A 14,445-nucleotide genomic window follows, 5' to 3' on the forward strand; every position below is an offset into this window, starting at 1 on the left:
ACTAAACATCCAATAATTTTAAAGACATATTCAAAAAAACATATACTTTTTAATAATGTTTTAGTTGTAATTTCTTCTTTTTTCTTAATTAGCATTGCCAGAATTTTATGTATTGTTTTTTCCTTTCTGAAAACTAGTTATTGGATTTGTTGACAAGTTATACTATCATTCTGCTTTCTAATCTTTTAATTTTGATGACTAGCTCATTTTTTTATTGTTTTAATATTATAAATAATCCTACAGGAAATATGCTTGACTTGCATCTTTGTACCCTTATGCTTACATTTCTATAAGGTAGATTTCTAAAAGGGGAATTAATGAGTCACAAGTCTAGGGTTTTTTAATGTTAATGGATACTGCCAAATTGTCCTTTTAAAAAGTTGTGCAATCTTACACTTCCACAAACTATGAGTGAACCTGTTTTTCCATATCTCATCAACACTGGGTACCATCAATCTTAGTGATGTTCCCAGTCTGATAGGTAAAAATATGATATGGCCTATTTATGCACAAAGCTGACAGAGTGGAAGTGGGGCAACCTACTGTATAAAAAGCACGTATGTTATCATGGTTAGCAAATGAGAGTCAAATGAGCCAGGATATTAAATTTAGAAGAGTGTACAGATCAACAAAACTCTATGATAAGGGAGAAAATGGAGAAGAAACCAGCAGAATTATGGAATTTTTCATTCTTTAAAAAGAATGATGGGGGCCAAGAACAGAGTTGGCATTAGATGAAGTTGATATGACATTTCAGTTAATGTCCTACATGTTATGACTCCAAATTGGCCTTCAGGGGGAATCCCACTTTATCATGAAGATAAGAAAAACCATATGAAAGAAGTAATAATGGGGCTGTGGAGGGAACTCAGGAAGAAGTTTGGCAGGAGGTGCGCAAGGTCAAGGGGGAAATTTCAAGGGAAGAATCTGAGTTAGTGAGATGAGGGCTAAATTGATCTGGTGGTCAAAAGTGTCCATGGTTTTTCCCCTTGGGTTGGTAGCTTCCAGTGTTAATAAATAAAGGAGCAGCAGCTGCTGCTGCTGCTGCTAAGTCGCTTCAGTCGTGTCCAACTCTGTGCGACCCCATAGACGGCAGCCCACCAGGCTCCACCGTCCCTGGTATTCTTCAGGCAAGAACGCTGGAGTGGGTTGCCATTTCCTTCTCCCATGCATGAAAGTGAAAAGTGAAAGTGAAGTTGCTCCGTCGTGCAGACAGAGGCAAATCAATGGTTTTCATGTACATCATGATGTATCAACACTCGATAGTTTATAAATATTTTCTTTGTGTTTCATAACAGTGTTCCATTGCTGACTGTACGAAAGCCAAACTCAGCCCCCTTTCTTGACCCTTCTGTATATCGTAACACTTTCCAACATCTCACCGGGGCTCTCTCTTTCTGGCTTCTTTCCTCCCTTACATCATAGTCACCCTACTTAGTTTCAGCTTTTTATCTCAAGCTTGAAAGTTGAAAGTGAAAGTCACTCAGTCATGTCCGACTCTTTGCAACCCCATAGACTGTAACCTCTATCCATGGAATTCTCAAGGCATGATCACTGGAGTGGGTAGCCATTCCCTTCTCAAGGGGAATCTTCCCAACCCAAGGATCGAACCATTCATACCTAAAAAGCTTTCACCTTACCCCTAGTTCTCATATTTCACAAGTAAAATCTAATCCTAACCTAAAATAGTCTTTCCTTTTACTGGAATTTCCTGGGCACTATGTATATATATGGGCTTCCCAGGTGGCACAATGGTAAAGAATATGCCCGTCAAGCAGGAGACATGGGTTCACTCCTTGAGTCGGGAAGATAACCTGGAGAAGGAAATGGCAACCCACTCCAGTTTTCTTGCCTGTAGAATCCCATGGACAGAAGAGCCTGGCAGACTACAATCCATGGGGCCGCAGAAGAGTTGCAGTCCATGGGCCTGCAAAAGAGTTGCACATGACTTAGCAACTCAACAACAATAACGTATATGTATACATGACTCAGAGCTAGTCAACACTTCTTGGTTTCTGTCTGTATAAAATGGACAAAATTGGAGGGGTGATTTTTAAGATCTCAGGTTCTGAAATCGGGTTTGGAGAGTGTGGTGGTTCTTAGCTTTGAAAATTCCTCCACCTACTGGTTGTCTGAAGTCAGTTTGCACTGAGATCAATGTTGCTTTATGAGTCTGCCCATTTTCAAGAATATCGTGTGCCTCTATGGATGCTGACACATTTATAAATCACTCTGAATTCCTAAAATTCGGTTATGAAGAGAATGTATTCTTAATATTATAGAGCAGATGATAAATTTCTTAATGGTGTGTGACAATCACTGGAGGGCAGAAAAGCATCATATAGTGACTTGCTCCAAGTTTGGCTAGAGAAGGAAAAGATACCTTGTTTTATGTGTATTTCTAAAAGTTAGAGATCAAATTATCTTAATATTTAATCTTTTATTTGGTGCATGGAACATCTTTTCAGATGAAACTTCTGATAGTGGTTATATACTTTTTTTCAAATTATTTTCCACCAGCATATCAGATCAGACAAAAGCAATTTGCCATCAGGCCAGTGGGTTTGTCAATATTACTAAGAAGAATAGTTGAAATATGTTGATAAACTAAATATCACTAAAGATTAGAGAAATCAATTCTGAAACAACAGCTCCACAGCTGCCCAATTTTTAGGAACTCTTCAGTTACCCTAACACAGAAAAAGTGAAAATGTTAGTCGCTCAGTCATGTCCGACTCTTTATGACCCCATGGACTGTAGCCTGCCAGGCTCCTCTGTCCACGGAATTCTCCAGGCACGAATCCTGGAGTGGGTTGCCATTTCCTTCATGGATTCAAACACGGCTTACAATTATTAGCTGCTTTCCTAATGCCTCCTCTTCCAAAATAAACTCCTGGCAGATGAGAATGCAAGTACTGTGCCTACTTCCTCACCTTCAATCAGCCTTTCGCCCTTCACCCCAAGGAACTACTCAGGTAAAGCCATCGATGACTTTTTAATGGCTGAATCCAATTAAGTTTCTTTAGTTAGAAGGATCATAAACCAGCCCTTGCTGACTTAACATGTAAGAGGAATTTACTAGAAGAACATCAGTCTCTGGACTTAAAGGAAGACATGCAGGCAGCAAGAGCTAATCAAAAGTCTTATCAGGGATCTCTGCTGGCATTTGTGCCATCCCTGGATCACTTGGTTCAAGTTTCCAAGTCCCAGGTGAGCCCGTCCAACTTGCTGAGCTCGGGTCACACGCTCATCCCATGACTCAGAATGACAGAACAGAAGTCCCAGTTTGAGATGTCAACGACTGACTTACTTAACAAGATCAGCCCTGAGCTGACATCCCTTCCCCCACTTCCTCTATTTCCCATTCTCTCATAGTAAATACATCACAAGTTCTGGTTAAAATAACTGTATTAATATTATTATGACTCTGTAAATATTATTCGGGGATGGGCTGAGTAGTAACTGTGATTAATGTTTCCTGTCCTGGGTCTTTTTTTTTTTTTTCTTGGTATTTTTTTCACAGTTTCTTTTCTGTCATCCTTATTTCCTCTCTCTGTTGAAGAGTCTGTAGGAGGACAGCTTAAGCCCCACTCGGAGGTGGCTCTTCCTCATTCAGGGTCCTGAGTGGTGGAAGCTGCGGATGAGACTCCAGTGGCCGGATGAGGGCTCCAGTCCTCAGCAGGGAACTGCTGGTCTGTGTCTACAGGGGGCACCTGTGCGCCTTGAGACCAGTCTGTGCCCTCAGGCTGAGTAGCCGTCAGCCCAGGAGCTGGAGCAGTCCATTCACCCCGAAATTCTCCCTAGGTCACAGCCTTTCTCAGCAGCAGCCTGCTCTTCCTTTGCAGCCTCCTCAGGATCTTTTTTCAGAGAAGGCAATGGCACCCCACTCCAGTACTCTTGCCTGGAAAATCCCATGGACGGAGGAGCCTGGTAGGCTGCAGTCCATGGGGTCGTGAAGAGTCGGACACAACTTCACTTTCACTTTCACTTTTCACTTTCATGCATTGGAGGAGGAAATGGCAACCCACTCCAGTGTTCTTGCCTGGAGAATCCCAGGGACGGGGGAGCCTGGTGGGCTGCCGTCTATGGGGTCGCATAGAGTCGGACACGACTGAAGCAACTTAGCAGCAGCAGCAGCAGCAGGATCTTTTTTAGAAGTAGAGCTCAGTCTTCCCTGGTAGTACAGACAGTAATAAACCCACCTGTGATGCAGGAGACCCAGGTTCCCATGTCTCCTTCATTGGCAGGTGTGTTCTTTATCCCTAGTGCCGCCTGGGGAGCCCCCCAGGTTTTCTGTATATCTATCCAATTATCTTTTTAATTGTCAAATAATCATCAATTATTATGCTCCACAACTCATAGATTGAGATCTATAGATTTCAGTTTTGTGTAGGGGACTTCTTTCCATAAGCTTTTCTACTCTTAATAGGCTTCAGGGTGGAGTGATAAGCTGGTAAACCAAACTTTTGCTCTTGAAACTCCAAATGGCAACATATAGAAGGCTTTCTCTGCTACCATTTGGTTTCTCCAAAGAACACTCCAATATTCAGTTTGGGAGGCATGGGTTTGGCTGATGGGATTTCAAAAAAAGGAACAGGAAAAAATTGGGGTGTGAGGAGTCACATATTCAGCTTTCCAGATGGTGCAGTTGTAAAGAATCCTCCTGCCAATGCAGGAGATGCAAGAGACGGGGCTTTGATCCCTGAGTCAGGAAGATTCCCTGGAGTAGGAAATGGCAACCTACTCCAGTATTCTTGCCTGGAAAATTCCATGGACAGAGGAGCCTGGCGGGCTAAAGTCCATATAGTCCATGGGGTCGCAAAGTGTCAGATACAACTGGGCTAATGAATACACAAATACACACATTCAGCATACAGACTCACATCATTTCCCTGTGAGCACTGCACTCCACTTCCAGTTCCCAAAGAACCCATATGTACCTCCAAGTTCTGAGCCTGTCCTCAAGTCAGTGACCTTCTGTCTTGCAAAACTGCAGCCACCTTGTTAATTCTGTAATTTTATTCCTCTATTTCATTTCAGTGGGTGCTTTGGAAAGAAAAGGAGTGAATGTGGTCAATTCACCATGCTTTTCCAGACTCCCAAATTTATTTAACTCAGGAATTAGATTCTTAGGATCTGATTTTCTCAAAGTCATTTCTTTTTTTGCCTCTCATCCCTTGCTTTTGAGTTCCATTTCCCTCTCACTAACGTATGTCCTTTAGATTTTAGGTATGTGAGTGGAAAATTCTCCATCTCTTACCACTGTCACTAACAGCTTGATGGGTTTTTACCAGGCGAACGTATGTGTATCCGCTTCCCAAATCAGAGTTTTGTCAGCCACACCATAAGCCTGTATTCTCCATTCCAATCACAAACCCCTCACTGACCCAAAAGTAGTCACTATCCTAACTAGGACAGTCACAATTTTTAAAACTCTTCAAGTATATATTTAGACTCTATCATCTTACTCTTATTTTTTAATTTGATGTCTTTAAAAAAATATTTTATTCAAGTATAGTTGATTTACAGTGTTGTCTTAATTTCTGCTATACCGCAAAGTGATTCAGTTAGACATATCATATTATTTTTCATATTCTTTTCCATTATAGTTTATCACAGTGTATTGAATCCCTGTGCTATACAGTCAGACATTATTGTTTATCCTATTATAATAATTTGTATCTGCTAATCCCAAGCTCCCAACCCTTACCTCTCCCACCCCTTCACCCCTTGGAAGTGTACAAAGGAAAATAGTATTCTGTTGTATGTATATATGTGTGTATGATAACAAAGATGTATATATATCACGTCTTCTTTATCCATTCATGTCTCGATGGACATTTAGGTTGTCTCCATGTCTTGGCTGTTGTGAATAGTGCTGCTATGGACACTGGGGATGCATGTTTCTCTTTGAATTATAATTTTGTCCAGATACATACCCAGGGGTGGAATTGCTGGGTCATAAGGTAGTTCTCTTTTTAGCTTTTCGAGAAAGCTTCATACTGTTTTCCATAATGACTGCACCAGTTTACTTTCCTCCCAACAGTGTGAGAGGGTTTCCTTTTTTCTACACCCTTTCTAGAATTTCTTATGTGTAGGCTTTTTAAGGATGGCTATTCTGACTGGTGTGAGGTGGCATCTCCTTGTGGTTTTGATTTGTGTTTCTCAAATAGTTACATTGAGCATCTTTACATGTGTCTTTTGGGCATCTGTGTGTCTTCTTTGGAAAAATGTCTATGTCTTCTGTGCACTTTTTGATTGGGTTATTTGCTTTTTAATATTGAGTTGTATGAGCTGTTTTAACATTTTGGAAATTAAGCCTTTGTCAGTCACTTCATTTGCAAATATGTTCTCCCAGTCTGTAGGTTTTCTTTTCATTTTGTTTATGGTTTCCTTTGCTCGTGTTTGATTAGTTCCCATTTTAAAATTTTGTCTCTGTTTCTATTGCCTTGGGAGTTAGATCATATCAATGTTTTCTTTGGTCTGTGTCTGAGAATAATTTACCTATGTTCTCTTCTAGGAGTTTTATGGTGTTGTGTCTTATATTTAAGTCTTTAAGCTATTTTGAGTTTATTTTTGTGTATGGTGGTGTTACTGAAAGAGTGTGGTGGGTCCAGCTGCTTGTTGCTCAAAAACCAGTAAACAGGACAAGTTGGTGGAAAGGAAAATTTGCTTTCTTTCAGATGCCAGCAACTGAGGGTGGGCGAGGGTAGTGGACATCTGTCCAAAAGCCAACTCCTCCCTCCTCAACAATCAGTGGGGGAAGAAATTTTATAAACAGAAGTGGGGGGCGGCCACATGCAGAAATAGCACAGTCATTGCTAACAGTCATCTTCAGATTGATCATCAGTGGTCTGACCAGTGTCATCTTGGTGGTTTTAGGTACAGTTAATCTTCAGTTCCAGGGTTCACTGGTTCCCGATTCTTTGTGGCCAGTTCTTGGAATCGTAGCAGCTCACATCCTGGGTACAGTCTGGTCATCATGTAGTTAGCTTTTCCACCTGGTGTTTTAGTATCTATAAGACAGCTCACAGGATATGGCTCAGAATAAAATCTAGGGCCCTTGAGAAAGAACTAAAGGTCCTTGACCATGCTTAATGACTACATTATTGTTATTTAGTCTCCTTTGGCTGTTATCCTTTGTTTCCACATTTCTCTCTTCTCTGATTAAGCTTCTTTGACTAAAGTTTTCCACAGGCAGAAGGCAGGCAGAAGACATGGTCGGGGCTGGAGGGTGGGGGGCAAGGACCATATGGTCCTGCTCCATTTCAATCCCCACTGTTCTTTGACCCTCCTCAATCTTGAGGAGGGACAGCTACAGAACAAGACCGGGAATAAACTTTCATAGCACCTGGCTAAACGTTTGAAAATCACTAGACACATTACAATGAGGATAATAATAAAAATGCATCTTTGTATTTTTCTCTGAATATATTTTTCTCTTAATGGTTAAAGCAGATGTACATATATATTTCATAGGCCACAAACAGGCTGCTTTGGCTAGCCTAAAGTTCAAAGTAAAGATCAGAATGACTTCCCCACACCTCAGTATGTGAAAATTTCTTCCATCATTTTCCCCTTTTAACTGTAACTCCTTTCATAGGAAGCACTGATAATCAATATATTTTTCCAGTGTCGCCAGAGTGGTTCTTTTGCTTGCTCTGGCCCATCCACGTCCCTTGTTGCTAGGCCTTCTTTTTATTTATATGTTTGCCTAGCTGTCCATGTTGGGGGAAAACTAATCAGATACCATGAACAGGCTCAGAGGTTAATAGGGAAATGCTTTGTAGGCCGCACAGTTTATCATCTATACCCAACTTAAAGGCAGCAGCGCTACAGATCATGCGTAGTTATACTCTGTAACAACTTTACTGCACAATTTTTCCATCTTGAATATTAGGGTCAAAAGTATGGTTAGAAACAAAGCAATTATTTTCCATTAGAAGCCTGTGTTAACCAAAATCAGATCAATATTCCAGGAGAACTTTGCTTTCTTAACAGAGAGACAAAACCAAATTCAGTCTTGCATCAGTTTACTGTTAATAACAAAATTCATTTACCTAATTAAATTCAGTCTAATCTTAATCCTGACAACATACACAATTCTTTTCTCAGAGTTCCTTTTTAATAAACCTTTTATCATTTTCTGGATCCAAAGAAATTTGTCCTGTATTTCCTCATCCAGAAACAAACAACTGTAGGACAAAATTATTATCATTTTTTTCTAACCAAAAACATCTCCATTTTTTATACCTTTTCTTCACACACAGCACATATCCGACTCGCTTTACATACTAAAATGGTTCCCTTATCATTTTGATGTATCACAATTTTTAATCCTTGAATACATTAACAAAGCCAAGAAACAAGTGATTAAAATGCTACACCAGCATTTTCTGTTTGGCAAACTTAAGAATATATTCTATAACCTTAAAAAAAAAAACTTTTTTTATAGCATAATTTTTCTTCAGTGTTACAACATGCATATTTAATAAACCAAAACATCTTTAGTTTCCCTCTTGGTCTTACAAGAAGACAAAAGCAGGTAAATTTAGATTTGTTTGATTTATAAGTGCTTATTTCTGTTTAAGGCCAATTATATAGAGCTCTTTTACAAATAAAGCTCAGCAATATTATCCAAAGACAGAAACACATAGTGAGACATACAAACATCCAGATAAACAGAGATCTCATTGTTTCATTTTTTTTTACACTTCATGAATTAGGCATTGCAATTAAACTTATCAGTCAGAATAGCCAAATATACACACTCAATTTTAAAAGGCTTCCCTCCTTTTCTTTTTTCTTTTTGATTTGAAGTTTTACTATTAACCCAAGACTGAAGATCCAGGCAAAGTGGACTGTATTTGTATTTCAAGGACATGATAAGTGTTAATTTCAGATTTTCTGCTAGGCATATTTTTGTTTCCTCAGGGTCTGAAAAAAGTGTTTTATCAAGCTGGCTTTCCCTAACAGCATATGTAAAATGAACCTTTTTTTTTTTTTTTTTTAATTTCAAGAGTTTCATCTTAACGTATCTTCTCCAGACTCTAAAGAATACTGTTGCCAAACATACATTGTACAAAAAAAAACATTTCTTTTTAGTCATAATTTCATGGGTAAAATTTTTCTTAATGAATTGAACCTGAATGGACCATTATATATAAGTCAACAAGAGTACCAATCATACAGATGGAATACACACTCACACAGCTATTACAAACGCTCTTTGAAGGTGACCCGTACGAAATCCCAAACAAATACTTCCCCAACATAAACAGTCCTCAACAGTAGTCAGATGTCAGACTCAATTGGCAAGAATGCCCAAATAGCACTTCATGTTTCAAAATGGTCCTCAAAGGCAGACAGACATCAGAAGCAATTGGCAAAAATGTCCAAATAGCAGTCAGTGCTCACAAACAGTCCTCAACGGCAGTCAGAACCAATTGGCAAGAATGCCCAAACAGCACTAGTACTCACAAATGGGCAGGTTGCCCGTGTGCACATCGGTGGATTTACCTGGTTTTGGAGCTCATCAGCTTGTCCCAAATGCAAGTTCCCGTTCCACAAAAGAAAAGCATAAATTGGCAACCAGTGCTGAGCAGGGGAGAAACAGGGAGGATCCTCAAAACAAATGGTTTTTGCAGCAGCTAGGAACGTCCCCCCAGTTCCCTACTTGGGGCTGGCTAGCCATAAACAACAGGCTAATACACTGTCATGGCCACAGTTCTCCCCTGAAAAAGCCAGGACAGTCAGATGCCATGAAAGCAGGAGCCAGCAGCAGCCAGCCCCAGGTTGGGCCACCAAAATCTGTTACCGAAAGAGTGTGTGTGGGGTCCGACTGATCACTGCTCAAAAGCCAATAAAGAGGCTAGGTTGGTGAAGAGAAAAGTTTGCTTTATTTCAGATGCCAGTCACTGGAGGGACAGGAGGAGGATGGCAGACATCTGTCCAAAGGCCAACTCCCCCCAACCCCCGACAAGCAGGGGGCCAAAGATTTTATGGATAGAAGTGCGGGTGGCTTCATCTTCAAATTGACCAATAGTGGTCTGGTACAGTAACCACCAAGATGATGTTGGTCAGACCACTATTGGTCAATCTGAAGATGACTGTTAGGGATGACTGTGCTATTTCTGCATGTAGCCACCCCCACTTCTATCCATAAAATCTTTGGCCCCCCCCTGCTTGGTGGTTTTAGGTACAGTTAATCTTCAGTTCCTCGGAGAAGGCAATGGCATCCCACTCCAGTACTCTTGCCTGGAGAATCCCATGGACGGAGGAGCCTGGTTGGCTGCAGTCCATGGGGTCGCTAAGAGTCAGACACGACTGAGTGACTTCACTTTCACTTTTCACTTTCATGCATTGGAGAAGGAAATGGCAACCCACTCCAGTGTTCTTGCCTGGAGAATCCCAGGGACGGGGGAGCCTGGTGGGCTGCTGTCTATGGGGTCACACAGAGTTGGACACGACTGAAGTGACTCAGCATAGCATAGCATAGCAATCTTCAGTTCCAGGGTTCATTTGTTCCCGATTCTTTGTGGTCAGTTCTTGGAATTGTGGCAGCTTATGTCTGGATGCAGTCTGGTCATCATGTAGTTAATTTCTGCACCTGATGTTTTAGCATTTAGAAGACAGGTCACAAGATATGGTTCAGAATTTTATCTACAGCCCTTGAGAAAGAACTAAAGGTCCTTGACTATGCTTAATGACTACATTGTTATTATTTGGTCTCCTTTGACTGTTTTCCTTTGTTTCCACACTTCTCTCTTCTGTGATGAAACTTATTCTTTGACTGAAGTTTTCCACAGACAAAGGGCAGGCAGAGGGCATGGTGGGGGCGGGGCAAGGCCCTGGTGTCCCGCTCTGTTTCAATGGGAGGGCGTGCTCCTCATTGATTCACCTGCAGCTGTCCGATTTTCCAACACCACTTGCTGAAGAGACTGTCTTTTTTCCATTGTGTATTTTGCCTCGTTTGTTGAAGATTAATTGACTATAGGTGTGTGGGTTAATTTCTGGGCTCTCTATTCTGTCCCATTTATCCATATGTCTGTTTTTGTGCCAATACAAAAACTGTTTTGGTTACCCTAGCTTTGTAGTATTGGCTGAATTCTGGGAGGGTTATGCTTCCTGCTTTGTTCTTTTTCCTCAGGATTGCTTTGGCAAACTTGAGTCTTCTACAGTTCCACATAAGTTTTAGGATTATTTGTTCTAGTTCTGTGAAAAATGTTGTTGGTAATTTGATGGGGAGCACATTAAATCTGTAGATTGCTTTGGATAGTATGGCCACTTCAACAATACGAATTCTTCCATTCCCAGAGCATAGGATATCTTTCCATTTCTTTGAATCATCTTCAGTTTCCTTTATTAATGTTTTATAATTCTCAGCATATAGGTCTTTCACCTCCTTGGTCAGGTTTACTTCTAAATATTTTATTGTTTTGACATGATTTTAAAAGGTTTTGTTTTTTAACATTCCCTTTCTGATATCTCATTGTTAGTGTAAGGAAATGCAACCGATTTCCATATGTTAATCTTGTATTTGGCTACCTTGCTGAATTTGTTTATCAGTTCTGGTAGTTTTTGTGTGGAGTCTTTAGGGTTTTCTATAGTGTACTGTGTCATCTGCATATAATGACAATATTACCTCTTCCCTTCCAATTTGGATACCTTTTATTTCTTGTCTGATTGCTATGACTATGATTTCCAATTCTATGTGAAGAAAGTGGTTAGAGTGGGCATTCATATCTTGTTCTGGATTTTAGCAGGAAGGCTTTCAGCTCTGCACCATTGGGTATTATATTGGGTGTATGTTTGTCATAAATAGCTTTTATGATGAGCTGTGTTCCCTCTATACCCGCTTTGGCAAAAAGTTTTTATCATGAATGGATGTTGAATTTTGCCAAATTTTTTTCCTGCATCTGTTGAAATGATCATTGGTTTTTATCTTTTCCTTTGTTGATGTGATGTATCACACTGATTGGTGTGTGTTGAACCATCCTGTGACATCGGGATGAATCCAACTTGGTCATGGGATATGATCTTTTTTATGTGTTGTTGGATTTGGTTTGCTAATATTTTGTTGAAAATTTTTGCATCTTTATTCATCAAGGATATTGGTTTATAACTTTCTTTTTTGGTAGTGTCTTTGTCTAGTTTTGTATCAGGTGATGGTGGCTTCATAGAATGTCTTTGGCAGCATTCGTTCCTCTTCAGTCTTTTAGAAGCGTTTGAGAAGGTATTTTTGGTAGAATTTGCCTGTGAAGCCATCTGGTCTTGGACTTTTGTTTGTGGAGAGGTTTTTTTTCTTTTTTTTTTTGGAATTACAGATTCCATTTCACTTTCAGTCTGTTAAAATTATCTATTTCTTCTTGGTTCAGTTTTGGTGAGCTGTATGTTTCTAGAAACTGGTACATTTCTTCTGGGTTGTCAAATTTGTTGACATGCAATTGTTTGTAATATTCAATTAGGGTTTTTTGTATTTCTGCAGTATTGGTTGTTATTTCTCCTTTCTCATTTATTTTGTTTAGTTGGGTCCTCTCTTCACTGTGAGCCTGGCCTCTGTCAATTTTGACACCCCTGTTTGTCAATCTTGTTTACCCTTTTAAAGAACCAGCTCTTGGTTTTATTGATTTTTTTCTATTGTTTTTTAATCTCTATTTTATTTATTTCGTCTTTGATCTTTATTATTTCCTCTCTTCCGTTGACTTTTGTCTGTGTTTGTTCTACTTTCTGTAATTCTTTTAGGTAGTAGCTAAGGTTGTTTATTTGAGATCTTTTTTATTTTATGAGGAAGGCCTGTATTGCTATGAATTTCCTTCCAAGAACTGCTTTTGCTACATCCCATAGATTTTGTATGGTTGTGTTTTCATTGTCACTTGTCTCAAGGTATTTTCAAATTTCCTCTTTGATTTCATCGTTGACCCATTGGGTTCTTAGTAGTATGTTGTTTAGTCTCAATGTAATCTTTTTCTTCTCATTTCTTTTTCTGTGGTTGATTTCTAGTTTCATGCTGTTTAATGCTTTTGTGGTCAGAAAAGATGACTGAAATAATTTATATAGTCTCAAACTTGTTGAGGCTTGCTTTGTGTCTTAGTATGTGGTATGAGGATGCTCCACAGATGCTATGCACATGAACTTGGGCAAACTCTGGGAGATGGTGAGGAACAGGGAGGCCTGCAATCCACGGGGTTGTGAAGAGTTGGACACGACTTGGCAACTGAGCAACAACAACATGAGGATATTCCATGTGCACTTGAAAAGCATGTGTATTCTAGGTTTTGTTAATGTAATGTCCTGAAACTATCAATTAGTCTAACTGTTCTAATGTATCATTTAGGATAATTTGATGCCTTTTAATCTAATGTCTTTTATTTCCTTTAATCCAATGGTTCTCCTCACTCTTTTTCATACAATTTATCTACTGAACTCAGCTGTCTGACTTGGGTTCCCCACAGTCTGGATTTTGCAGACTGTACACTAATGGTACTTCCCTTGTGGCTCAGCTGGTAAAGAATCTGCCTGCAATGCAAGAGACCTGGGTTCGATCCCTGGGTTGGGAAGATCCCCTGGAGAATGGAAAGGCTGCCCACCCCAGTATTCTGACCTGGAGAATTACATGGACTACAGTCCATGGGGTTGCAAACAGTTGGACATGACTGAGCAACTTTCACACTAATGGTGTATTTCAGTATGTCTTTGTCCTCTATTTCCTGTAAATTGGCAGTTGAATCCAGAGTGTTGGAAAAGTGGTATTGGAAAAGTCGGATTGATCAGATTCAGGTTTGATCTCTTTGGTAAGACTATACATTATTATGAATTTATGTATGTAAACTTATTTATATGGTTTCAATCCATTCTAATTATCACCCTTGCTACTGCTGCTAAGTCACTTCAGTCGTGTCCAACCCTGTGCGACCACATAGACGGCAGCCCACCAGGCTCCCCTGTCCCTGGGATTCTCCAGGTAAGAACACTGGAGTGAGTTGCCATTTCCTTCTCCAATGCATGAAAGTGAAAAGTGAAAGGGAAGTCGCTCAGTTGTGTCTGATTCTTAGCGACCCCATGGACTGCAGCCCACCAGGCTCCTCCATCCATGGGATTTTCCAGGCAAGAGTACTGGAGTGGGCTGCCATTGCCTTCTCCAATTATCACCCTTATTGAAACTCAAATTGTCCCATCTTTGACCAATGGAGAACTTCTTCAAGTTAGCCTTCCTGGGTCCTCTGGACGTGACCCTAGAAGTCTTTAATAGTTCCTCTGCTCTCTGGTATGATAAGATATATTATGTTGATTCTATACATTTCCTGCCCCAGATCTAGAATCATCCAATTCTCCAAGTAATCTTTGCTTCTTTAAGTGGGAGTTGGTATTTCAAAACTGCAGTCCAGCTGGTAACAGCGAACACTGCTAGTGAAAATAATGCAGGAAACTAGATATTTGATACTC

This window comes from Bubalus kerabau, chromosome 3 (genome assembly GCF_029407905.1).
Source record: "Bubalus kerabau isolate K-KA32 ecotype Philippines breed swamp buffalo chromosome 3, PCC_UOA_SB_1v2, whole genome shotgun sequence".
NCBI lineage: Eukaryota > Metazoa > Chordata > Mammalia > Artiodactyla > Bovidae > Bubalus > Bubalus kerabau.